The sequence below is a fragment of the Narcine bancroftii genome, chromosome 5 (assembly GCF_036971445.1).
Source record: "Narcine bancroftii isolate sNarBan1 chromosome 5, sNarBan1.hap1, whole genome shotgun sequence".
Taxonomy (NCBI): Eukaryota; Metazoa; Chordata; class Chondrichthyes; order Torpediniformes; family Narcinidae; genus Narcine; species Narcine bancroftii.
Genome location: NC_091473.1, coordinates 179,646,868 through 179,674,854, shown reverse-complemented (window position 1 = coordinate 179,674,854; position 27,987 = coordinate 179,646,868). Strand labels below are relative to the sequence as shown.

Sequence of the window (27,987 nt, the reverse complement as noted above, 5' to 3'; positions counted from 1 at the left end):
TGACTCAAATCCACATAAAAAAACACCCTGTTATTCTGGACCATTGCTGGAGCCTGATTCTGTCGTGCTTTCCGCACCGACATGGTATTTCCTGTCCTGGTATTTCAAATAGCGAATCAAAACTGCTCATGGTGGTTGGCCTGGAAACAGTTTCTTCCTTAGTGCTCTATGTGCTCAATCTAACTCCAGACCATCCGGAAAAAATTCCTTGCCCAACACCTCAGGAATCCATTTCTTAAAATACTTTACCAGATCAGAACCTTCTATATCTTCTGGAAGACCTACTATTTTTACGTTATTTCTTCAACCCTGATTTTCTAATGAATCAATCTTCTTCAATAATTCCTTCTTCAGAATCCCCCAATTCACGAACGAGTCCTCTATTTTTTCCATTTTCTCTCTATTACGCTCCACTTGGTTCTTACATTCAAAAAAAGCTTCTTCAATCTTTTTAAAGTTATCTTGTACAGTGTCCACTGATTTTATACATCTACTAACATCACTCTTAACTACATTAATATCTTGCTTCATACAAGTCATTTCTTCACATATAGTAGTCATTTTAGTTTTCACATCCATAAATCCTTAAGTCATCTGAGTAGACATCTGTATTGACATATTTTCCATTTGATGAACAATCCCTTCCAAAATTGTGAACACAGAATCCAGTCTAGGTTCCATCACCTCCCTTTGAGGCCTACCTTCTCTGGTCTCAGTCCCCATTTCTTCCTGTGTAAGTTCCTGTAATGTTGATCTTTCTTCCTCCTCTAACGTCATAGGTCCTCTTCTAGTGTGGCTGTGGGTTTGGACGCCTGTTCTCAGTGTTCTGACCTCATCAGCCTGCTGTCGTTCGGGCTCCCCCACAGCCCACACCTTGTCCAGTAGTTCCTGGACCCGCGATGCTCCGCACATGCTCAGCAAAGTCACCGATGGCGCAGGTGCTTCTTCCGACGCTACACTGTGTGCTCCCGGACTGCCAGGCAATAATTTGGGCTCGCGGGTCTGTCTTTGCTTTGCCGATCTGCCAGTGCCCCTGGACGCATGGAGGCATGAATCAGGGCCGGCCGAGCCCATCACTGAGCTGGCGCCATTTTGCGATAGTGCAATTGGCGCCGGCATAATACTCAACCGATCAGGAATCCTTTGAGGCTTGGGGACTCCAGTTGACGACTCTGTGGCTTCAACTTGGTAAGTAGGCCTCAGTTCTTCAACACTTTTGTAAAGTAATTTATTTTGCAATTGAGGTTTTGATTTTTTCACGTTTGCAGCCATTGCAATCCTCCAATATTCCAAAATCTGTAAATATGACTTTTAACCACTTTTACACATTTTAAATTCGAGTATTTAGAAGTCTAACTGGGGGAAGGTGGAACCACACGTCTTCCCACTACGCCATCTTGCCACGCTCCCCCCCAGTTAAGATCTTTCTTAAGAGACAAATTAGATCCACAATGATTCTACTGGAGTGTGGTGCCATGGAGATTCTAATTCAACAGGGGAATCTGCTTATTTCTTGGATGTATTTCTTACTCCAAAGTGAAGGCACAAAGCCAGGTTACTCTGGACGAGGGAAAGATGGGAGTCGGACTTGGGCACAACAACTGATGAACAGTGCTGGGAAGACCTGTTTCTGAATAGCATGATGGGAATTGTCAATGCCAGATACATGCTGGCCCAGTATAATTTCCTGCATCGCAAAAGTTACATAAATCAAAGCCAGAAATTTTGGATATTTGCTTTGGATCCGGTGTAGAGGTTGGAATCTTTGTCCACTCCACGTGTCTGTCAAAAGGTGAGATCCTTCTGGGGGGACCTGGGGGAGATTATGAAAAAGATTACAAAAGTGAATTTTCCACAGGATCTGGAATTGTACTTTCTGGGAGATATTGGGGAAATACAATTTAGACTGAAGGTCGCCTTGTCGGTAGTCAGGAAGTGTATAGTGGTTGCGAGGAAGTCTGACTGTCAGCTTAGTATTACACGATGGGATGCGGAAATGCAGGATAGCATTCCCCTGGAGAAGATCACGTATAACTTAAGAAAGAAGTATGACATTTTCATTGAAGTGTAGCAGCCGTACCTGAAGCACAGATGGACGAATATGATCTATGTCCACTACCTCACCTTCCCCCCCACCCCCACCTTGAGTAATGAGAAAAGAAATAAGCTGTTCCACCAGGTCAGGTAAATAAAGGAGAGAGTGAATTGGGGGCGTGGTGCAGACAACATGTTTTAATTTTAATTTTAATTTCATTGTTTATCCCCATCCTTTTATTTAATACCAGGGGTCCGGTAGCTTGTTGACTTTCTCATGTAATTGTGTATCTGTATAAGGGAGAAGGGAGGGGAGGGATTAAGGGAAGGGAGATAGGAAAATGCTGGACTCTTCGAATTATATAGAAAGAAAATGTTTGCTTGTATTTGCATGAGTCTTGAAAATATTTAAATTTAGATAAGAGTGAAATTATTCCTTTAATGAATGGGGATTGTAGACAATATCAACAAGGACATCAGTTTGGGTGACCAGAAGAAGGCATAAAATATTTAGGAATAAAAGTAGATAAAAATGTATGTAATTTGTACAAACGTAATTACCTCCCCTTGCTCCGGAAGATTGAGGAGGACCTGGCGAGATGGAGAGCTCTGCCTATAACATTGATAGGCAGGGTTAACTGTCTCAACATGCCAAGACTTCAGTATCTTTTTCAATTGTTGCCCATTTCTTTAGCCCATAGCTTTTTTTTAAGGTATTTAATGAAAATGTCAGGAGGTTGCTATCGAATGGTAAGGTGGCTAGAAACTTTCTGGGATTATAACTTAAGTGGTCTAAAATTACCTGATTTTTAAAAATATTATTGGGCAGCTCAGGCAAAGTTTATTGAATCATTTTTTTGATGGAGAGACTATTCCGTCCTGGACACAAATTGGGCTATATTTAATAGCAGAATTTATTTACAAATGGAATACTAAATTAATTTCAAAGAAATCAAATAACCCTCTACTAAAACTTATACTGCAAATTTGGGGAAAAAAATCAATGTATTGGATTAAAAACTGGAATATAATTTAATGCCTCTGGCACATCCTGGACATTTGGTACCAGAAAGGGATCAGATATATTGAGGATTTGTAGTGGCCAACACAGGAAATGACAGTCGAATGTTGTAATCGAGCAAGCAGCATGAGGGATGGGAGACCCACTCCCATAGGTTGCAGTAATAGCAGCCAAATCAACCAATCGCCATCAGCGGATCGCAGGGGGTCCAATCTGGGCCTGCAGATCTGGTGGTGACACGGCTGTATGAGTGTAAAAGGCAGAGTTGCATCTCAATAAACTCAGTGATGACTACACTCCCTTCATGTCAGAGTCTTCTTTCTTGTTATAACCTTGATCTAGAACCTGAGCGAACCACTACAGATTGTTATATACAAAGGCAGTTTATGACATTTGAATAATTAAGAAATAAATGTGATTTGTCAACATTATTCAGCTTTCTACAATTAAAATCTTTAAGGGGAAAACTAGGACAAGATAAGATTTTACTTGGATGTAACAATGTGGAGATTCTAATTCGACAGGGGAATGTATATAAATTTATATCTAGAATGTATTATATATTCCAAAGTGAGCGTCCGAAACCGAATTTACTTAGATCTAGGGAGAGATGGGAGTCGGACTTGGACACAAAAATTAATAAAGAGTGGTGGCAAGAACAGTATGACTGGAATTATTGATACCAGATATAAATTGGTGCAACATAACTTCTTACATCAGTTATACCTCACACCACAAAAATTACATCAATCAAAATCTGATTTTTTTGGAAAAGTGCTTTAGATGTGGTGTAGGGGTGGGAACTTTTGTCCACTCCACCTGGCTATGTACAAAGGTAAGGCCTTCTTGGGTGAATCTGGGGACATCCTTAAGAAATTACAAAAGTGGATTTTCCACAAGATCTGGAAGTGTATTGTTTGGGAGACATTGGCGACATGAGTTTTAAGTTATCAAGACACCAAATTTCTTTTGTGAAGGTCTCCTTAGCTGTAGCCAGGAAGTGTGTAGCAGTTTTGTGGAACCAGTTACACCATCTCATGATGGAATATGGAAATGCAGACTTAAATTCCCCTAGAGAAAATCACTTACAATCTAAAATATAGAAACCTTATTTGAATTATATTGGCACCTAGTTTGATTAGTTCCCCTTACTTGCAAAGATGATGATGCGGACATCATGTGTGTATGGTTTTTAATGAAGAAAGGTAATTAATGGATTCTGTATAGGTTTATTGATTGCTTCATCAATTGTGTAGGGAGGGAGGAAAGGGGATGGGATTAACACACACTAGGCCCTTTCAAACTGCTGTGTAAAATGGTGTTAACTGGGCAAACGGTCCAACCCGCTCAAAGTGGTTGTAATCCAACCAGTTCCCTCACCTACCTCAGAGGTAGTCATGGAACCCAGTTAAACTTACCTAGGTCATGTCCACAGGTGACTTGAACAGAAAAATGGCCGACCCAGTTACTCCAGTGATGTCAGCGCTTGCGTGCTGGTGTCAAATTCCTGCCACGTTCAATGGGGGGGGGAGAGGGTTTGCTGTTGTGGGACCCAGGGTGAGGGGGGAGAGGTCACTGCTGCGGGGGGAGGGGGAGAGAGTGGGGTGGTGCCACTATCGGCAGGAGAGAGGTCGCTGCTGTGGAGGGGTGTAGAGAAGTCACTGCCATGGGGAGTGGGGGGCAAGAGAGTGGGGAACGCCGCTGCTGCGAGCGGCACTCTGGTTTGCAGTGACGGCTCAACATTCGCAGCAGCAGGATGTTGCAGGGGGGGCCCACGATTGATGCTGGGTGTGGCGATTTATGGGGGGAGGGTGACTGATTGGAGGGGTGGTAATTGATGGTGGGTGGTGACTAACAGGGGGTGACTGATGGCAGGTGGGGGAGGGGGCAGGGGAGACTGACTACCGATAGTTCCCGTGAGTGCGTGGAATGTCATTTAACCTGTCATCACGGGGGTGGGATCCCCCTTAAATTGGCGGGTTGGCGATTTAATGGGTTGATCCTCTTGAAGTTTAAAAGCTGCTTCCAGCACCTTTGCCCCAGTAACCGCATCCGGGTCCCAGGAGAGTGACCCAGATGCTGCAGTTTAAAAGAGGCTACTGCCTATATATATAAAGTTGATTTGTTTATGGTTCACTGAGTCTGTAAAAATAAAAAATATTCAAAAGGTTTCTTCAGGTTATTGATCACAATGGTCGAAGTGGGAAGGACCAGTTGGACTAGCCTCCCCATCCCCCTCAGAGAGAGACAGCCCCCACTCTTCTCAGAGAGAGACAGCCCCCACTCTTCTCAGAGAGAGACAGCCCCCACTCTTCTCAGAGAGAGACAGCCCCCACTCTTCTCAGAGAGAGACAGCCCCCACTCTTCTCAGAGAGAGACAGCCCCCACTCTTCTCAGAGAGAGACAGCCCCCACTCTTCTCAGAGAGAGACAGCCCCCACTCTTCTCAGAGAGAGACAGCCCCCACTCTTCTCAGAGAGAGACAGCCCCCACTCTTCTCAGAGACAGCCCCTCCCCCTCCCTCTCAGTGAGACAGCCTCCCTCCCTCTCACCACCCCCCCCCCCCGCCCCGCCGAGTCAGTGGCGTCAACCAGTACAGGGGAGATAACAAACACCTCCAGCACATCCACAGCTGAGCCGAAACAGCCAGGTAAAACTGTTTTTGCATGTCCAATTTTTCCTTTATTTAATTTTATTGATTTGGTGGAGAAATATTACCTTGTATATTGTCTACATATTAGTTACACTGTAGCTGGCTGCTACAAGCCATGGCTCTGTGGAGCCTATAGCACAGGAGATGTTACAGCTCAGAGAGAACACGCTGTTCCCAGAAAGAACGACATGAACCCAGTTGGAGTTAACGCTGAACTTTATTGATTCACAGCCCTGCTTTTATTCTCAAGATGAGGGGTGAGGTCAAAAGCCCCCTCAGCGCTGATTGGTGCTTTTGTGATCCGCTTTCCTTGATAGGCCAGTTGTGGCCAATTGGAGGGCAGCACTGGGGGCCTCGTGCAGCCAGCGGGATCATCACGTTCACCCTTCATTTTGTGAGGGGTTGCGAGGGGCCACCACAAGATACTTTTATATAATGCAATGCAGAATATGAATTGTGTCTTGTATACAATATAATACAATATACAACATTGTATAAAATGCTCAAATAAAGTAGAAATCCCCTTATAAAAGTTTCACCTTGTATTCTAATATTAATGCATATTCATTGTTGGTTCTCTTATTGGACTAAACTGTTCTACTTGTAATGAAAAATAAAATCCAGTCCAATTTTTCCAACATGTTTCATCAGCGCTTGCCCATGAAGTGTCATCTTACTAATTTCCCATGTGTTCCATTGCTCTTCAGGATCTGAGGATTGGAGGAGAGGGGGAATAGGAAGTGGCCCAGTCTGACGCAGGTGGTCACCATGGAGATTGGAGGTTTGCTGAGGGAGAACATAGGAACATAGGAAGTAGGAACAGGAGTAGGCCAAAAATGGCCCATCAAGCCTGCTCTGCCATTCAATACGATCATGGCTGATCTAATTTATGACCTAACTCCACCTACCTCCCTTCTCCCCATATCCCCTAATTCCTCTATCATGTAAAAATTTATCTAACCGAATTTTAAATATGTTTAATGAGGCAGCCTCAACCATTTCCCTGGTTCGAGAATTCCAAACATTCACTACTCTCTGGGAAAAACTATTTTTCCTCATCACTGTCCTAAATCTACTCCCCCGAATCTTGAGACTGTGTCCTCTCGTTTTAGTTTCCCCGGCCAGCTCAAAAAACCTTCCTACATCTATCCTATCCATAGCCTTCATAATCCTATATGTTTCTATAAGATCTCCTCTCATTCTTCTGAACTCGAGTGAATACAATCCTAGATGATTTAATCTTTCATCATAAGTCAACCCCTTCATCCCGTGGATCAACCTAGTAAACTTCCTCTGGACCATCTCCAAAGCCAATATATCCTTCCTCAAACCTGCCAGACTTTTGTCCACTCATCCAGCTTAACTATATCCCTCTGCAGACTCTCCACATCCTCATTACTGTGAGAAGTGCCTTCACGTTCACAAAATATGCTCGAGACAAAAGTTGAGAACAAAGAACATTTATTTACATTTACAACATTGCAAGGTTGGGTACTCTCCCCCTACCTCGGGAAAGTACACCGAGGGCGGAAAGCTTCTTTGTTTTATACATTTTTCAATTCACCTCCCCTTACATTTTTCTTACATTTATCCTTCTTGGATTGGTTTGGCACTTTTCCCTATTCGCCTGACTCTTGACTGACTCTGACTTTCTCCTATCCTGTACTCACACCTCCTTTCCCCACCCCCTATTAAACAAGCTCTTTGTGTGTGTACATGCATATTTCTTAAATTCCTCTGTTATCTTGTTTACTCTGTTCTGCTGTTTTTCATGTGCCATTTTACACAAAGAACATTTTAGCTTTTTTCTTGCTTTTTCTTTCTACATTCTATAACTGTTTCAAAACTCCTAACATTAAAATAATAACTGTTTCTAAACTCCTGCAATTAAAATAACAACCATTTCTAAACTCCTTTAATTAAAATAATAACTGTTTCTAAACTCCTACAATTACAATTTGCTCTTCCACTCAATTTGGTGTCATCCGCAAACTTGGCTACACCACATTTTGTCCCCTCCTCCAAGTCATCAATGTAAATGATGAACAGTTGTGGGCCTAGCACCGACCCCTGCGGCACCCCACTTACCACTCTCTGCCAACCTGAAAAACTCCCATTTATCCCGACTCTCTGCCTCCTGTCAGTCAACCAATTTTCAATCCAGGCCAATATACTTCCCCGGATTCCACTTTCCTGTAACTTACTGAGAAGTCTCTTGTGTGGCACCTTATCAAACGCTTTCAGGAAATCCAAATATACAACATCAACCTGTTCCCCTCTATCCACCGCACCCATTATATCCTCAAAGAATCCTAACAAGTTTGTCAAACAAGATCTTCCCTTTCTAAAACCATGCTGCGTCTGCCTGATTGAACCCTTACGTTCCAAAAGTTTCACAATTTCATCTTTAATGATGGCTTCAAGCATTTTTCCAACTACAGACATCAAGCTAATTGGCCAATAATTTCCAGTCTTCTGCCTACATCCCTTCTTAAAAAGTGGCATGACATTTGCTGTCTTCCAGTCTGCCGGGACCTGCCCAGAATCCAAGGAATTTTGGTATATGACCACCAATGCATCAACTATAACTTCTGCCATTTCCTTCAGAACCCTTGGATGCGTATCATCAGGACAGGTGATTTGTCTGGCTTTAGTCCCATTAGTTTCTCCATCACTACTTCCTTAGTAACAACTATTTTATCAAGGCCCTCCCCAACATTCGCATCCTTAACTCCGCACTTGGGCATGCTGGACGTGTCTTCCACCGTGAAGACTGACACAAAATATTTGTTTAATGCCTCAGCCATTTCCTCATTTTTTGCTACTAGTTTTCCTTTCTCATCCTCCAAGGGTCCTATGTTAACTCTGGCCACCCTCTTCTGTTTTATATATTTATAAAATTTTTGGCTTTCTGTTTTTATGTTTTGTGCCAATTTACTTTCATAATCCTTTTTCCCATTTCTTATTACCTGCTTTGTAACCCCTTGTTGTCTCTTAAAGTTACCCCAATCTTCCAGAAGACCTGGAGTGTGACTGCCTGTGTCAGCAGAGGTAAGTGGAGTGGGAGGAAAGGATGCAGCATGCATACCATAATGTGTGGGAGAGGAGCACGGTGGCAAACCTGCAACAGGAGATCCATGAGCAAACTAATATGATGCACGACATGATGGGTGTGCTTGGCTCTCCTGCATGCCTCCACACTCCGCCCACCTCCCTCCACCATCCACCCGTCCCAATGGACTAAAGGTCCAGGGTTGGCACCAGAATGAATGTTAGAGGAGGGCATAAGGGTAACCAGGTGGGGCACATTTTAACAATTGTAAACTTGCTCAGCGGGATAGGGTGGGGGGTGGCTTCTCTGCTGAACAGGTGTAAATCTCCTCCATCCCTCTGACTTAGTGGCCGGAAGTACTGCTTTTATTGCACGGAGAGTCACTAGCTTGCGTCAAGCTGGACACTAGTGATGCTTGACACACACTAGTGATGCAGGCAGAGGTAGGTCTGATAGAAGCGATGGACACAAGCGTATGTGGGCACAGAACCTCACGGGGGGGGAGCCATGCCGCATGAGCATATATGGGCATAGCACTTCACAAGAGGGGGCCATGCCCTGAATGCTCCCTCCCTTGGCGTTGACCATGCAAAGACCCCAACACCAACACTTACCCTTGTGTCCCCCACCGCAATATTATTCATCGCTAGCAACTGGGGAGGACAGCAGGACTCAGTCGGAGGAGGGAAACAATTCTTTTGATCCTCCTTCTTCCTCCAGATGTTGGAGGATGATCATTAGTTAGTAAGTTAACTACGTTCTGTGTCTTGAAAGTATTTTATTGGTGTCTTGTTTAAGGTTGCACATAGTATTTTTAAAAATATTTTATTTAAAATTTAAGCAACCATGATTACACCAATAATATTATAATACAAATATATCCTTAAATTTAACATGGTTTAAGAAAAACAAACAAAAACCCCTTCTATCCACCCATAACCCCTACAATAACTTACCAAGACACAAGAGAAACTTGTCCGTGAACTACTCTTTGCAGATGATGCCGCTTTAGTTGCCCATTCAGAGCCAGCTCTTCAGCGCTTGACGTCCTGCTTTGCGGAAACTGCCAAAATGTTTGGCCTGGAAGTCAGCCTGAAGAAAACTGAGGTCCTCCATCAGCCAGCTCCCCACCATGACTACCAGCCCCCCCACATCTCCATCGGGCACACAAAACTCAAAACGGTCAACCAGTTTACCTATCTCGGCTGCACCATTTCATCAGATGCAAGGATCGACAATGAGATAGACAACAGACTCGCCAAGGCAAATAGCGCCTTTGGAAGACTACACAAAAGAGTCTGGAAAAACAACCAACTGAAAAACCTCACAAAGATAAGCGTATACAGAGCTGTTGTCATACCCACACTCCTGTTCGGCTCCGAATCATGGGTCCTCTACCGGCACCACCTACGGCTCCTAGAACGCTTCCACCAGCGTTGTCTCCGCTCCATCCTCAACATCCATTTGAGCGCTTACACCCCTAACGTCGAAGTACTCGAGATGGCAGAGGTCGATAGCATCGAGTCCACGCTGCTGAAGATCCAGCTGCGCTGGATGGGTCACGTCTCCAGAATGGAGGACCATCGCCTTCCCAAGATCGTATTATATGGCGAGCTCTCCACTGGCCACCGTGACAGAGGTGCACCAAAGAAAAGGTACAAGGACTGCCTAAAGAAATCTCTTGGTGCCTGCCACATTCACCACCGCCAGTGGGCTGATAACGCCTCAAACCGTGCATCTTGGCGCCTCACAGTTTGGCGGGCAGCAACCTCCTTTGAAGAAGACCGCAGAGCCCACCTCACTGACAAAAGGCAAAGGAGGAAAAACCCAACACCCAACCCCAACCAACCAATTTTCCCTTGCAACCGCTGCAATCGTGTCTGCCTGTCCCGCATCGGACTTGTCAGCCACAAACGATCCTGCAGCTGACGTGGACTTTTTACCCCCTCCATAAATCTTCGTCCGCGAAGCCAAGCCAAAGAATACACACCCCTCCTCCCATCTCTTACCCCACATACCCCAATTAACCCCTAAAATAGAAGAAAAAGAAAAAAAGAGGAGAAAACCAAAACAAGAATTAATACCTTGTGGAATGTGGAAATCCCACAATGTCCAGATCCAAATCTTCAAATTTTCCAATTAAAATAATCCAAATATGGGCTCCAAATCTTCCTAAAAATATAATATTTATCCCTCAAATTATCCGTTATCTTCTCCAATGGGATACAGGACCATAATTCTGAATGCCATCTCTGCAAACTAAGTTCTATCTGATCTTTCCATGAACTTGCTATATGTTCCCTTGTCACTGCTAATGCCAGTCTCATAAAAGCTATTTGAAATTTATCCAATTTATATACCAAACAAATTGCACTTATATCACCAATTTAAAAAATGTTTGAATCTTAAGAAAGTTTTCTTTTCATAATATGCTATAAACAATCCTTAACACGAGACCAAAAAGGTTTAACCTTATCACAAGACCATACTGAATGTAAAAACGTACCTTTCTGACCATTACATCAATAGAAAGAATCAAATTATATCTTTTTAAATGCTTTTTAAATGCTTCGGAGTTAAATATAATTGATGTATAAAATTATAAGTTACAAGTCTATACTGCACATTTATAATTTTTATCATATTTTCATTAAAAATAGTCTTCCAATGATCTCTATCTCCCCTTTAAGGCTTGATTTATACAAATCAATTTTAGACATTTTCTGTTGCAATAATTTATATATTTCAGAAATAAATCCTTTCTTCCCTCCGTCATGAACCATCATTTCAAATTTCGACTCTTTTGGAAGAAACAGATTCTTCCCAAAGGAATCATTTGATTTAATTTGATAATTACAAAAAAAGAGTCTGAATTGGTATTTGATATCTTTCTTTCATTCCTTCAAATTAAAGAAATTGGCCTAATTCATAACAATAATTTACTATTTTAATCCCTTTCTGATCCCAAATCCCATTTAAGGCTTGATTTATACAAATCAATTTTAGACATTTTCTGTTGCAATAATTTATATATTTCAGAAATAAATCCTTTCTTCCCTCCGTCACGAACCATCATTTCAAATTTCGACTCTTTTGGAAGAAACAGATTCTTCCCAAAGGAATCATTTGATTTAATTTGATAATTACAAAAAAAGAGTCTGAATTGGTAGTTGATATCTTTCTTTCATTCCTTCAAATTAAAGAAATTGGCCTAATTCATAACAATAATTTACTATTTTAATCCCTTTCTGATCCCAAATCCCCTTTAAGGCTTGATTTATACAAATCAATTTTAGACATTTTCTGTTGCAATAATCTATATATTTCAGAAATAAATCCTTTCTTCCCTCCGTCACGAACCATCATTTCAAATTTCGACTCTTTTGGAAGAAACAGATTCTTCCCAAAGGAATCATTTGATTTAATTTGATAATTACAAAAAAAAGAGTCTGAATTGGTATTTGATATCTTTCTTTCATTCCTTCAAATGAAAGGAATTGGCCTAATTCATAACAATAATTTACTATTTTAATCCCTTTCAGATCCCAAATCTTAAGAAGGTAATTATTAACCATAAAAGGAAAAAGTTTATTCTGATACAAAGGAGTTTTTCTAGATATTTTACCTTGAATACCAATTTCTATCCTCTATCCCCACTAATTCTGTTTAATTCTATATCTGCCCACGTCAAAGGACTACCAAGATCAATCATTCTATTAATAAATTTTAACTGAGCGTCCTTAGTAATTTTAAAAATGTGGAAGTTGTAAACCCTCTAATTCATATTTCCATGTTAACTTATGAGTCGAAACTCTTGCCAATTTACCCTTCCATTAAAAATTCTAACTACTGTATTCAAATCTTTAAAAAACTTTTTATGAATATTACAAAGTATAGTTTGAAAAAAATATTGAAGTCTCGGAAATACATTCAGTATTTCACTCTACCAACTTAAGTTATCGGCAAATCTTTCCATTTAATTAAATCCTCTTTAATTACAGAAAATAACTGCAAATAACTGAAAGCATATAAATGATCTATATGTCTATCTATTTTGATACTTAAATATTTAATTTAATCAGTCCATTTAAAACATGCTACTCTTTTACAAGCAGAATAGCCTTAAGACAATAGCATAAGTTCACTTTTATTCCAATTCACTTTATACCCCAATAATTCTCCATATTGTATTAATTTTTCCTGAAAAACTTTCAACAACTCTTGTGGTTCCATTAAATAAATCAACAGATCATCTGAAAATAAACTAATCTTAAATTCATCCAATCCTGTTTTTATATCTTTTATATACCTTTCCTTTCTTATTAATTGTGCTAAAGGTCCAATCACCCATGCAACTTATGCAGGTGACAGAGGGCAACCCTGTCTAGTAGATCTATTTAAATTAAAAGATTCAGATAAAAGCCCATTTGTCATAACTCTAGCTTTTGGTTGTTCATATACTGCCTTAATCCAACTTATAAACATTGGTCCAAACCAAAATTTTTCCAACACTTTAAATAAAAATCACCATTCCACCCTATCAAATGCCTTATCAGCATCTAATGATAGGACCATTGGTAAGTTGGATTTTTCCCGTGAAATATTGATTAAACTAATGAATTTAGTTGCATTATCAGCAGAATATCTTCCCTTAATAAAACCTGCTTGATCAATATGAATCAACTTAGGTAAAAATTGTACGAACCAATTAGCTAAAATCTTAGTCAAAAGCTTATAAACAACATTTAATAATGAAATTGGTCTATAAGACCCAGGATTCAAAGGGTCCTTTTCTTTTTTTTAAGAACGTCTGTCACAATAAATTGTGAAAAAGATTCTGGTAAAGATTGTGTATTTCTAGCCTGCTGTATATCTTCAACAGACAATTGAAGTAATAATTTTTGAAATTTCCTATAAAATTCTGCAGGAAAACCATCCTCCCCTGGAGATTTACCATTTGGCATTGAATTAAGACTAACATAATCTCTTTAAAGTCTATTGGCTTCTCCAATTGTCCCTTAATCCAATCATTCAAAATAGGTAAATGTAACTTATTTCAAAATCCATCTATTTTACTTTGATCTTGCTGCACTTGTGAAGTATATAATTTTTAAAATAAAATTCCTTAAACTGCTCATTAATATCCTGGGGTTTATAAGAAATTTTCCAATTTTTTCTAACTGCCTTTATTGTTCTAGATACTTTCTCAGATTTAAATTGCCATTCCAAAACTTTATGTGCCTTTTCCCCAAATTCATAATATTTCTGCTTAGATCTTTGCAATAAATGTTCAACTCTATAAGTTTATAATGTATTATATTTCAATCTCTTAGAATCTATTTGTACTTTTTTTCTTTATCAAATGGATTCCTCTGTAACTCTTTTTCCAAAATATTTATATCTTTCTCTAGCATATCAACCTCAACTACATATTGCTTTTAAAGTTTGACTTTAAAACTAATAATATGACCTCTTAAACATGCTTTTGAAGCATCCCATAAAACAAATTTACTGTTCACAGAATTTCTACTTGTATCTAAACACTGTTGTGTTTGTTTATTGATATATTTACAAAATTCTTTATTTTTTTAATAATAAAGAATTAAACCTCCAACGATATGAAGAAACCATTTTTTCTGTTACTGTATATGTCAATAATACAAGTGAATGATCCCCAACAAAATTCTAGACATATTCAGTCAATACTACATTATCCAATAACAGCTGATAATTTTTAAAAAATCAGTTCGAGAATAAGTATTGTACTGGGCTGAATAAGAATAGTCCCTCTCTTTCAGGTTTAATTTCCTCCATATATCAATTAAATTAAATTCCTTCATCAAAAATAATATTTTTCTTTTAGCCATCTTTGTTCTAGGCATCACCTTTCCAGATTTATCCATTAAAAGATCCAAACAACAATTGAAAGCACCCCCTATCATAATTTGATCATGAGAATATGATAAATTAAGTAAAAAATCCTGAAAAAACATCTCGTCATCCAGATTTAATGCACAAATATTCGCCGGTCCAAGATTCAGAATAAATTTTACAATTTACTAACAAAACTCTCCCTATTGACTCATATAATGATTCCAAAATAAATAGCAAATTTTTAAAAACTAAAATTGCCACCCCTCTAGCTTTAGAATTAAAAGAAGAATTGATAACCTAACCCACCCAGTTTCTTTTTTAACTGTTGATGTTCAATTTCAGTTCGATGAGTTTCTTGCAAAAATGTAATATCAACTTTTAATTTCTTAATATAAGTTAACACTTTCTCATGTTTATTTGGGTTATTGAGCCTATTCACATTAAATGTAGCAAATTTTAAATTATCCATCTAATTTCATAAAGGTTCCAGTCTGTGCAGCAGGGTCTCCATCCACATAGAAATTATAAAATTAATCCAAATCTCCTCAAAAGAATAAAGAAAAAAGAAAAAAAACATACCCAAAACAATATATAAAAAACCACTCTCCCCCCACCCACTTAAGAACTAAAAGTACTACTCCCCTCTACAACACAGGGTGCAGCCTAAGTCACTAAGTGAGTGATGGTGTCAATTGAGTTATAATGAGATTCTGCATCTCTCCCGAACAGAAATAATAAGAATATGTAAACAAAAAGTTCAGGTATGATAAGCTTTTGCCAAGTCTCTATTCACTTGGTCATCATCAATCAAGATCTCTTCAGAATCACTAGATTCCTTTTTTTTCATCTCCTGTATTTTCTCCTTCTGGACACCATTACCATCCTCTTAACTCCATTCAGTTTTTGCAATTGACAGAGCGAAGAATTATCAAAACTCAATGCATTGCCATCATCTTCAAAAAACTGAGATTCATAATCTCTGTTAAAAAAAACTTTTAAAACAGCAGGAAATCTAAAAGCAAATTTGTAACTCTTCTGCCAGAGGACTCTTTTCGCCAAATTTAATTCTTTACACCTTTTTAATAATATTTTGACTAAGATCAGCATTAAAAAAAACTCTTCTGTTCTGAACCATCAACGGACCTCCATGTTATCGTGTATTTTGAACTGCCAATCTTAGAATTCTCTATCCTGATACCATAAACACCTGACCAAAACAGAGCGAGGTGGTTGACCAGGCAGTGGTTTCCTTCTGAGTGCTCTATGGGCCCTATCCACTTCTAATCCATTCGGAAACAAATCCGAACATAAGACATCAGGTATCCATATTTGAAAGGATTTTGTTGATTTGGAGTCTTCTGGCAAACCCACTATCTTCACGTTATTCCTCCGGCTCTGATTCTCCAATGAGTCAATTTTCTTCAATAGATCACTCTTCTCTATCTTCCATCCTGTAAAAGAATCATCCAAAGTATTCAAATTCTGTTGACACATCAATATTACAGACACAATCCTCCAGCATATCTTCCATCTTCTCAACCTTCTCTTGTACTTTATCCACAACCTTTGCGTATTTTGCAACATCAGCTTTAACAGTTGCAATGTCCTCCATCGCATTTCAAAGCTTGTTATTACAGATGTAAAACCCAAAGAAATCTGCTGAGACCTTGCCTGAAATTGTTGCCCCAAATAGTCTTGATGTTCAGGTAAATGCTGACCCTGAGCTGCAACAGGTTTTTTCTTGAATTTCTTCTTGTTCGCTAAATTGAAGTTGGCTCTTCAAATTCTTCCATTGCTCCTCCTCCCAGTTCTTCTTCTTCCACCACCATTACTTTTTTATTCCCTCACTCCCCCTCGAGTCTTAGATCGACCCTCCACCGATCCAGACTCGCTGGACCGGTGAGCACCAGCTGCCCCTCCCCCCGGGAAGAAAACTACTACGAATAGTGCACATGCACACAGAGGGCGCATGTGCGAAGACTTTTCAACTTCTGTTGAAGAGCGTCGCTTCGCGTTGGTGCCATCTTGCCCAAGACTCCATGCCACAGGCGCCAGCGTTATCCTCAGAGTAGCTGGCCTTCCTCGCTGGGAGAGAGGAGAAATATTACCTGAGTCGCCTGGATCCAGCTCTAAGGTAGGCCTCACCTCTTCCAAGCTCAACGATTGCTTTAAAATTGTTTTTCTCATTGTTTGAGCCCTCACTTTTTTCATAGTTATTTCAGGTTGTTCTAATAATTCTCTGTTAAAACTTATATATTTAAAAGGGCATTTCAAAACAGTTTTTTCACAAATCCGTCAAGAGAGATGACTACCCACATCTCTCTCCTACGCCATCCCACCACCCCACCACCCCCCCCCCCCCCCAAGGTTGTACATTGTCATCAGCCATTTATGTTTTGAATCTTGGGCTTTCGTTCAGGTTTACAGTTGAACATAGTTATTTGCAATTTAAATTTTTAACCTTAACCTAAATTTTTATCTTTTTTTAATATCAATAGTTCTACCTCTTTACATTTTTTAATATCAATAGTTCTACCTCTTTACATATTTCTGCTGCACTACATGGTTTTTTAAAAAAAATCAATAAACGTTTACTTAAAAGCTTAATTTGTTTGCCTGATGCATTCACAAAGTGCTATAATAGCCTCACGTATAGCCCGATGAACCCGCGCTGTTGCACCCTTATAAGGAACTCTATCTGGCTCAGGGAGATCTGCTACCTCATTAGGCCCTTTCAAATGGGGTTAACTGGGGTTAGCACCCCAGTTACACAGCAGTTAGAAATGGTCTGACCCGATCAGCATGGTCTTAATCCAACCGGGTCCCTGACCTACCTCAGAGGTAGTCAGGAAACTCAGTAAAACTTACCTAGGTTGCGTCCACCAGCAATTTAAATTGGAAAATGGCCGAACTGCTTATTCCGGTGATGTCAACCCTTGTGTGCGTGCGACACCAGGCAGGACGTTGGCGCCAAGTTCAAATGAAGAGGAGGAACTCAGCAGTGCAGGTTAGTCAAAGGGGATGTTAAAACGTGTTTGAAACGTGTTTCTCAGGAATTGTTATGTTCAGGTTTTTTACTTCACTTCATCTATGGTGATAGTTTCTGCTACAGTGGGCACCGCGCTGAGAGCTCATTTAGAGAAAGGAACATTATCCCAGCTTTTAAATCTGCAGTCTGTTCCTCCTGAGTGCAAATCATCTGGCTTATTCAGGAAAAAGTAAATTCTAGCAGATTCCCAGCAGTGTCTTTGGTGATAACACCTCAATCAGAAATTCTGCTAATTTGAGTAATGGCTGGTGTTTGGTTGGAAGCTGAGGTCACAGAGCTGCTTTCCATAAGGGGAGATCCCGATGTAAGTCAATTTTTATCTTGTACTGTGCAAAACGGTCATATGTACAACTTCATTGTGCTGAGGCTGAGGGAGGCAGGTTACGAGAAGACAAAAACACAGGTAATAAACAAACCGAAAAACCTGCTCAAGAGATTTCTGCAGGTCACTGACCATAGGTCATAGTGGAAAAGGGCACTTGGATTGGCCCTATAGTCAGCAGGAATATCATATCTGGGTGTCAGCCCATCTCCAATCCCTATTTCCCTGATAGCTAACTTGGATAGCCCACCAACTGCTGATAGCCAACATGCCAGCGAGGCATGCACCCAGCTAGGAGGTCCCATTGAGCCATCCACTCCCAGTATGACCATCGCCACCTCCTCAGCCTGGTGGGGTGAGTTAGAGGACGCCATGGAGGAGGACCCCAGCAGCAAGCCACACAACAGCCTGACAAGCCTGCAACTGCTATCATTGTGGGCAGAAATGCCCATGGACACCCCATTTTGTCCCAGCACGGGGCATGGAGGTGGGGCATGTAAATGGTGAGCCTGAGCAGTGCGTGCAGGAACAGCATTCAAGGCTAATGTCCTTTAAATATTTTATTTGGTAGTGTTTGTCCACTTGTTAATTGCACCTGACCTGTGTGCTCTGTAAACTCTGTTCCTCTGTTCCTTTTGCCTGCAGAATTCATGAGGAGGGGGAATAGGAGAAGAGCAACCCAGGAACAGTGCATTATTGAGGCAATGCGGACCATTGTGAGGGAGATGGAGATGGAGGTGGAGGAAGAGGAGCATGACCATGTGCAGCAGGTAAAAGTCTGGAAGAGTATAGGTGTCTGCAAGGCAACAGGGTATGGTGAGGCGCAGCTTGGACAGCGTTGAAGAGATCCTGACCACCTTTCAGGATGCCATACAGGAGCAGACCTCAATGATACGGGAAATGGTGTGTCCTCTGAACTGCTCCGTTGCATTTAGGTCCAGACTTGCGTAGTGTCCCCTTCACATGCCACCCCTGCCCCGCCCTTTCACCCACATCACCCCTCCCAGCAGCCTGCCACCTCCTCCATTGTCCTGACGCAGTCCCAACTGCAATTCACCCATTACCTGCAGGGAATCCCACAGCAGGAGGTCATTCCCGCTGTTGCAAACCAGTCCCAAGGGGAGATTGTCTATGTCCTTTCCCCCTCCCCTCATACTTTCAGCGGTGTCGTAGCAGTCAGTAAATGAGAGTTTTGCTTTTCAATTTCCTGTGCTTCATACCTCTTGACATGCAGTGTTGCACATTATTAGCAGGTAATAGGTTTACCTGGGGACACAGACACAAATGTTTTCCTATGCTATCACCGCTGCAACTACATGAATGTTTTGACGTTCATAAGCTATTGCTCTGAGGGGAATGAAATGATGCACGGGTCAATTAAACGAGGGAAAGCTGTGTATTGTATTCTGTTTAACTTTTATTGTATATGACTTTTTACCAATGTTCTGCATGGAGCAGGAATGTTGGGAAATAGTTTACATTCTGTTTTGTTAAATGATTGATATGTGCTGGTATCAGATGCAATGTTTTTAATAGATTTCAAATATTCTTGAGGCACAAGAAAAGAATGTAAGGCATTAAATCATCATCTGTTTACATCAGATGTGGCAGTAATGCACGGTGAATGGAGACAGCCAGGCCACTTTACAATTGCACCGGTAGTTTTTAAATGTAATGAGCCCAGAGGACCCCAAAACCCAGCAGCAATAGATATTCACCAAGACAAATGGTGACTAAAACAAAAGTTGCTTTTAATTATCTTTAAACATGAAAAGAGGATCACACTTTAACTTATCACTAAAATTAACTAACTCAACTTAACCCCCTTCTAATTCTAAGCGCACGTCTATGTAATGTGTGTGTAAGTTCAGAAAAGCTCTTTGATTCACACTCCAATCACAGTTCTCACCTGTACAAGTTTACTGGTTGCAGGCAATTCTTATACTGTGCACAGAATTTAACATTTATGAAGTTCACCAGGCTTTGGTGCTTGAAAGATAAATGGTTACCACTCAGGAAGGTTTTTTGTCTGCTTTCAGAGAGAGATTTGTTGCTCCCTGGACACCCACAACTTATTCCTTGTGACTTGCCACTTCAGTGTCTTGCCGAAGAAACTTGCCCCATCAGGGTTTTCCAGATGACAACCTCTTTCTTTCAGGGCACTACAGAGTTCCTTTTTGTTTCCTTTATTTCAAGTGAAATAACATTAGGCCAGTCCTCTTTTATGGACCACAAGGGCTTTGACCAGGCTGAACTAAGCAGTCACAACCCGTCTTCCAAATGGGGTTTTTCCACAAGCTCGCCAGCTTGTCCTGTTCCAGTCCCAGCTGTTGCTGCTGACTGTAAAACTGTAGAACTGATCTCTCTCACACAAAAAAAGCCTGTTTGACTCCTTCTCTGCTTGCAAAACCACATGATACTCTTAGAACAGTAAGCAGAACTCCCAGACAGCCTGCAGCTCTGAACCTACTCCTCTGAGTTCTTTCATCTGTTGCTTTTTAAAGCAACAATCCATTAGTGAAGTCCCTTGGGTACTCTTCAAAGTTTTTGCAAAGGTTCTTGGAGCCAGAATGTCTGGCTTGAGCTGAGCTCCAGTATTTTAAATGAGATCTGTTTTGAAATGTTTGTATGTGACCTACACTAAAAAAATTGCCCCAATTTATCTCCCAAAATCATATCTATAACCTGTCATATAAACATTGAGCCTGCACAATTTTTCATTGAGCTATGTTAGATTTTGCTGCATGACAAGTCTTACTATTTAATCCAATGAAGCTGAACTTTGACATCATCTCGCAGACTCCAGTGACCAACATTTTCATGGATGACACAATGGCATCAGGATGGCATGGGTGACACACACTGTAGAATCATGCAAAGGATTTCTCTCTGGCTGAGGAACCTTCTCTTCAATGATGTTTCACTCAGGCAGGTAGTTAGCCTTAATAATCTCACAAATGTTACGCAGGACACAGCAGGCAATATCAACATCTGATGTCCAACTGCTTGCTCAAACGCCTCCATCATCCCTTGAGTTGTCCAAAGGCATTCTCAACCACTATCCGTGCCGAACTCAGACAATGGTTGTACTTCTGTTAGTGACGGGTTAGGGTGATGCTGCGTGAACCCCTTCATAAGCCAATTCCTGAGGGTGTAACCAGGATTACCGGCCAGATGTGCTGGAACTTCCACGTTGTCAAAGCACACGGATACCTGTAAGCAGTTAAAAATAGATGAGTATCACATTTAGCTCATCCAGTGTTTAATGCTTGCATAGATTTAACATCTATTCCGCTGCCTGTGCACTTGTGTCATGGTTGACCAATTCATTTCTTTCAGTCCCGCACACTCTCTGCCCATTGTGGTGCAGATACGTATCTCCTGTGGGACAGATATCCACCCGCATCATCTGCCTTCCTGTAAAGGAGTGAGTTGGCTAACAACTGAGCATCGTGAGTGCAGCTGGACCATCCCACAAACACATCTGTGAACCTGAAAGCAAACAGCTCAATGCAATGAGTGACAACCTGTGGGCACCTACTTCCGCAGGCAGACGATATTAGAGAGTGCATAACTCCCTTACCGTCCTTTGTGGTCCACGACAGCTTGAAGAATTATAGAGTGCTACCCCTTACAGTTTGTAATGCACGTCGAAAGAACCAAAGACTTGTTGATCCAAACCAAGGCTTTTATTAACTAAAAACCTGGAGCATATCACATGTAGGTCGACCAGTCCAGAATGACCTGGTCTGGCTAGGAGCAATCCTTTAAGACCTGCCAGTAGGTGTGGCTACACCCTCAGCCAATCACAGTCATCCTACACTACCATCTGTTCATATACACATTGGTGATAGAATCTGTACTATCACACAGTTGTAGTAGGATGAATCATAATCTTTTGGGGCCATGATGGGAATGTGTGTACCATCGATATTCTTTCTCAGCAAACCAGTTTATAGTCTCCTGCAGGCATGTCCCATTTGGTAGCTTCATAAGAGTCCATCTCAGGGCACAAGTCACCTCTGTCATGACCATCCACACAGAGTATAAACCAACACCAAAACAAAAACTGATGGTGCAATATCCACAAGGGGTGGCATACCACCACAGGGCAATGGCAAGTTGGACTCGGGGTTCCAGAGGGTTTCCATGGGGTTCCAAGTCACCTCTGTCGTGACCATCCACACAGAGGATAAACCAACTCCAAAACAAAAACTGATGGTGCGATATCCACATGGGGTGGCATGCCACCACAGGGTAATGGCACGTTGGACACGGGGTTTCAGAGGTCTCCTGAAGTTCATAACCTGGTGCTTCAAATCTGGCTCGAGGAGGTCACATAGGATGTTGAAGGTGCTCTTTGACATTCGGAAATGAGTCTGCCTCTCCACATAGTCAAATTTGGACTCAATGTTCCCCCACAGTACTTTCCCCCCATGCTCTATCTATCTTCCTCCTCGCTCTGGTCTCCAACAGAAGGTGAAAGAAACTTTACATAAGCCAACCGCCTACGTCTCCATCTGCCTATGGTAGTCAGCCTATCCTCCGCGTCCTCCTCCAGCCATCTACTGAATATCCTGCTGCTCCTCAACTAACTTCAGCATTCGTCTGACAGCGGTGGTCTGCTGAACTGCAGCACTGCAGAGTTGCATAGCCAGCATTTGAACATTGTTCCTGTTCGCCATTAGGACTTTGATTCCTCACTTCTGGCAGTACTTCCGATGAGTCCATGACGCATTATTCGACACGTCATCGCGGGGGCGGAATCCCCCTTAAATTGCCGGGTTGGCAATTTAATGGGTCGATTCCCCTGCAATTTAAAAGGTGCTGGAAGCATCTTTTCCCCAGCCTTAGCACCTAGGGCCCAAGAGGGCGACCCAGGCGCTGCAGTTTAAAAGAGGCCAGTGTTCCACTCTGACAAGAGGTGCTCCTTGTTAATCTCACATATATAATTCAAGACACTAAAGGCAAATAGCGTCAGACACAAAAGCAGTGCTGATGTTGTTTGGCCAGCACCTCATGACCTTTGAGACATCCAAAAGCATACTCAACCGCCATCCACGCTGCGCTCAGACGCTAGTTAAATTTTCACTTCCTTTGATCGAGAACGTGGTGGTTCATGAACCCCTTCACCAGCCAATTCCTGAGTGGGTAAGCAGGATCTCTGATCAAATGTGCAGGGATTTCCCCTCCATTCATGGCTTGGATACCTGTCAGCAGAGCAATGCAGATGTATAGGTATCTCATCCAACCTCTGACAGCACAATTGATTTCTTCCTGTGGCTGTTGTACCATGCAAGGATCGAAACTTACCCCCATGTCAACCCCTCCTTGGGTCTATACATGTATACATACATATAAAAACTACTTTAGGCCTTTTCACACGATTGTGACCATTTCCTGTGCATGTTAAAAAGAAACATTTCATTGCTTGAGCTACATGAACATCACTGTACAGTGAGTCATATTGACTTACATCACGTCGGAAGAGATACTCTCCTGCATCCTCAGCCTTTCTGTAAATGGATGAGTTCTCAAGCATCATTCATGCGACCAAGTCAACCCACATACACATCTGTGAAGCTGGAACCACAAAAGCATTGAATGACATATGGAAAACACTCATCAGTGAAGTCAAGTAATTGAAATTCAGGACATGATCCTTACTGGCAGTTGTGGTCAACAACTGCTTGAAGAGCAACAGAGAGCCACCTTTTCCAAATGTAATAGGCTGCTACTTTATCATGTGAGGCAATGATAAAAACATGTGCCATGGATGGCACCAGCACACAATGACAATAACTTTTCTCTGCAAATCTGTCGATTGTCGCCTGCAGACGTGCTCCACTCGTCTGGTTGATGAAACATTTCATAAGGGTCGCCCTCAACATGACAGTAACTTGGCACACCGCCATACACACAGTGGAGACACCACACCAAAAATACAACTGATAGATCAATACTCACATGGGGTGGCATACCACCACAAAACCATGGCAAGTCTGAGCCGAGGTTCTACAGGCTTTCTGCAGTTTGTTCACCTGCGCTTCAGTTCTGGCTCGAGGAACTCACAAAGATGGAAGTGCTCCAAGACAATTGGAAATAATTCTGCTACTTCTTCATCAAAATTATCTAGGACAATAGACCTCTTTAGCCATTCAAAATGCCACAAAGAAAAAAGATGTCTTTGTCTATGGCTCATCAGATCAGCTTGGGTTTCCTCCTCAAACTCCTCCCTGCTTCTCCTCAATTTCTCCAGGAACATTTCTCCCCTGAGAGCAGGTAAATGGTCTCGGTAGGGCTCCAACAGAAGGCCCTTTCAAATTGCCTTGTAAAATGAAGTTAACTGGGCAATTTACCAGGTTAAAGACCCAGGTGCAGGGCTATTTGATTGAAAGAGCCAAACCTGGCAAACCTGGTCTAAATCTACCCAGGTCCCAGAAGTGGTCAGGGAACCCAGTAAAACTTACCCGGTTGTCCTCCTCCTCCACCTATTTGAAAGGGGAAATGGCTCACCCAGTTACTCTGGAACTTTAAACAGAAAGGGAACAGGGGATTCCCTGCGGCTACATGACATGTCATTCACTACGTCATCGCAGGTGCGGGATTCCCCTTAAATTGCTGGGTTGGCGATTTACAGGTAGGTTAGGCTGCTATTTGAAAGGAGCAGGAGGCCCACACAACCCATAATCTCACCCAGGTGCCTGGAGGTCTACTTGGGTGCTGCAATTTGAAAGCGCCGATAGTGATGTTGATAAGACCTACAGACCTTGAGAGAGGCACACATTCTTAAGAAAATCATACGAACCATCTTGTCATCCGCCATTGCCAAGAAGGGGGAGATCTCGCTTCCTGCCAGTACGTAATATGTCACTCAGGACATCACCACTGGAAGTTATGCGCCTCTTTGCTCTGCGATACCAGGTAGGTCACGTGAAGGGGCGCACAGAACCAGTTTTCCTTGGTCCAGTGTAAACGGCCCTACCAGTATTTCAAAATGGTTTGTTCATCTGCCAATTTAGTGGGTTGCTAATGTGAAAGGGGCAGATTCTGATATATATCCAGCCTGCAGAGTGACTCAGGCCATGGCTAAATAACTTGCCAGTGCAGATGGTACTGTGCAGACTGATTTCACAGGGACCGGAATCTGTGATAGTACAACACAGCACTCAGGTTTAATGACCTACCAAAAACTTTACTTCCTTCTTTATTGGACCAGAGCTCTGGTGTTAAACCTGAGTGTACAGATTTGTCATTATCCCAAAAAGCATTTATAGTGGGCAGAATGTTGAAGCATTCCAGGCAACCAAAGAGGCACTAGCCACATCTTTGGCCATTCCAGAATTTTCCTCCCCCCGACGCATCAGTCAGAGTGGTCGGCACGGTGCTGGAGCAGTGGGTCGAAGAACATTGGCACCCCCTGGTCTTCTTCAGCAAACACTTCTGGACACCAGAACTCAAATACAGTGCGTTCGAACATGTAATGTTGGCCCTATTCCTGGCAATACGACATTTCCGGTACATGTTAGAGGGAAGGAACTTCTCCGCCTACACAGACCACTCACCCATGCACTCTATGAAGTTTTGGACTCGTGGTCAGTGAGGCCACGACACCTCTCCTACATTTCTGAATATACACCAGGCATTTGCCACGTTGCAAGGCAAATCCAACATGCTGGCCAACACGCTGTCCAGACCGGCCATCGCCGGTACCTCAGGAGGGCTCAATGTTGCTCAGCTGGCCAAAGACCAAGCAGAGAATGTGGATGTCCAGGCCTACCAGACCACCATCACCATCCTGAAGGCTAGCGATTTCTGTCCTTCACTGTGGAGCCTGACTTTACTGTGCAACTTGTCCACAGGCTTCCCCAGAACCATCCTACCCTCAACCTGGCAACAGTGGGTGTTCGACCAAATACACGGTCTGTCACATCCTTCCATAAGGTCTACAGTCTGCCTACTGTCTGACAAGTTTGTGTGGCATGGCCTCTGCCAAGATGTAACCCTGTGGGCTAAGACTTGTCTGGACTGCAACACACCAAAGTGCACAGACACACCAAGGCCTTGCTCCAGAGCTTCAACCCAGTGCAATGCTGTTTTGACCATGTGCACGTGGACATCGTCAGCCCATTTCCCATGAGACAAATAAATATATGGTATTTATTTGACTGTTTTACACATTGGCTGGAAGCGATCCCCTGCTCATGTGTGACACAGAGATTTGCACCAGAGCTTTCTTGTCCACTTGGGTTGCACATTTTGGAGTCCTGACCCACATCATCTCGACCAAGGGGCCCAATTCATGTCCTCTCTCTGGGCCAAACTAGCCAAGTTCTGTGGCAGCCAGTTACACCACACCACGGCCTACCATCCTCAGGCAAATGGCCTTGTCGAATCTTTCCATCGCCACCTGAAAGCTGCCATGAAAGCTCAACTACAAAGTCCTAATTGGATGGACGATTTCCCATGGGTGCAGTTGGGGATTCACATAGCACCAAAAGAAGATATGCCAGTGTCATTAGCCGAGATGGTATATGGCTCCCCACTTATCATCCCAGGTAATGTTCACCTCAACCCTCCCAGCCCACAACCCAGTGCCCTAGACGTCCTCCAGCCATTGAGGGAACAAATGGGCAAACAGAAACTACTGCCACCCTCTTGACATGGCTCTCCAACCTGCCACGTCGCTGTGAACCTGAAGTCCACCAAATTTGTTTTCGTGTGGAGAGGACAGCAAGGGACATCCCTACAATGCCCCTACAAATGCCCATTCAAGGAGTTGCTGTGCGAGTGTGTCATTTTCACCTTGGACATTGGCCAGTGGCAGGACAGGTTTATCATTGACCCCCTCAAGGCAAGTGCATCTGGACTCAGGCCAGCACGCACCGGATCCACAAGTCAGACACAGGGACCGCCTGTCCAAGGACAGTACGGTAACTCGCTTAAATGATGGCAGCGATTCTGGGGGTGAGGTGGGAAGAGCGACTGCGCGGACAGAAGGGCCGAATCGCTGCCCCAGTCGCCCGACACAAGATGGTGTAGGCCCCCTTCCCTTCTAAGGAGAAGTCCACTGTTGGTGACACGTGTTGCCCGGGGGATAGGGCCGCTTACATGTTGCATACTGCTGGACGGAGAGTGACACCACGATGCACTGATATCACTTCCGCAAGCCAGCAGATACCTGGCAACACTGAAAATAGTACTGCCAAGGGTGTGGGGGGGGGGGGGGGGAGGAGAGAAAGATTTTTTCTGAAGCTAAAGAAGCACAATTTGTTTATTTTAAAAAACTGCTAGTTCATAAAGAGCAACTGTTTTATAAGACTGCAATGTAAATAACAGTTATAGGATAGTTATTGATTTAACTGATAATAGAAATATATTTGTAAAAAAAGAAATGGTTCAGAAGGGACCGGGGGTATGGGCGGAGTGTGGAAAATATATGGGTGCTAAATGCACAACCTGTGGTGTAGAAGGAGGTGGTGGCAACTCAGTGGGGGTAGCCATCGGAGAGGGAAGGAAGAGAGGAATGGAAGAAGTAGGCCATAGAAGAAAGAGATTTGTGAGAATGGTGGGATATTTTTGTGTTACGCTGTTTTTTCTATCTTTTTTTAAAATTTCTCCTTTCCAGGATTCATTGCAGACTCAGCAGACTGGAGCATGTGGCTGAAGGAAATAGATTGGATGGATGGTAAACATTGGGTGGTGTGAGTATGTGGGAAACAAAAACATAAGAGGAACACCTGAGGCAATGGCCAAATGGGACTGTGAAGAGGAAAAGAGTCTTCACACATTTTTTTTTAAAGGGGCAGATCTGGCCTTTCTCTAAGAAACACATTTAACAGAATAGGATCATCAAAAAGTAAAAAGAGGATGGGTGGACCAGGTGGTAGGTTCCTCATTCAGTCCTAGTGCAGTGGGGGGGGGGGGGAGGGTGGCAATTTTGATAGGAAATTAATGTTCCAGTGAGGTGGAGAAAGTGATCA

The 27,987-nt window shown here is 42.4% G+C and overlaps 1 long non-coding RNA gene across 2 annotated transcripts; it reads left to right on the top strand.

Moving 5' to 3' along the window:
• The first annotated feature begins 5,624 nt into the window (after window positions 1–5,624).
• Window positions 5,625–27,704, top strand: LOC138762865 (uncharacterized). 2 transcript variants are annotated; one of them, XR_011357219.1, is made up of 3 exons: window positions 5,625–5,704; window positions 18,650–18,774; window positions 27,633–27,704. It is a non-coding gene; the product is annotated as an uncharacterized lncRNA (long non-coding RNA). The 2 variants fall into 2 exon arrangements; XR_011357220.1 differs by lacking the exon at window positions 5,625–5,704 and adding an exon at window positions 15,044–16,767.
• The last annotated feature ends 283 nt before the right edge of the window (window positions 27,705–27,987 follow it).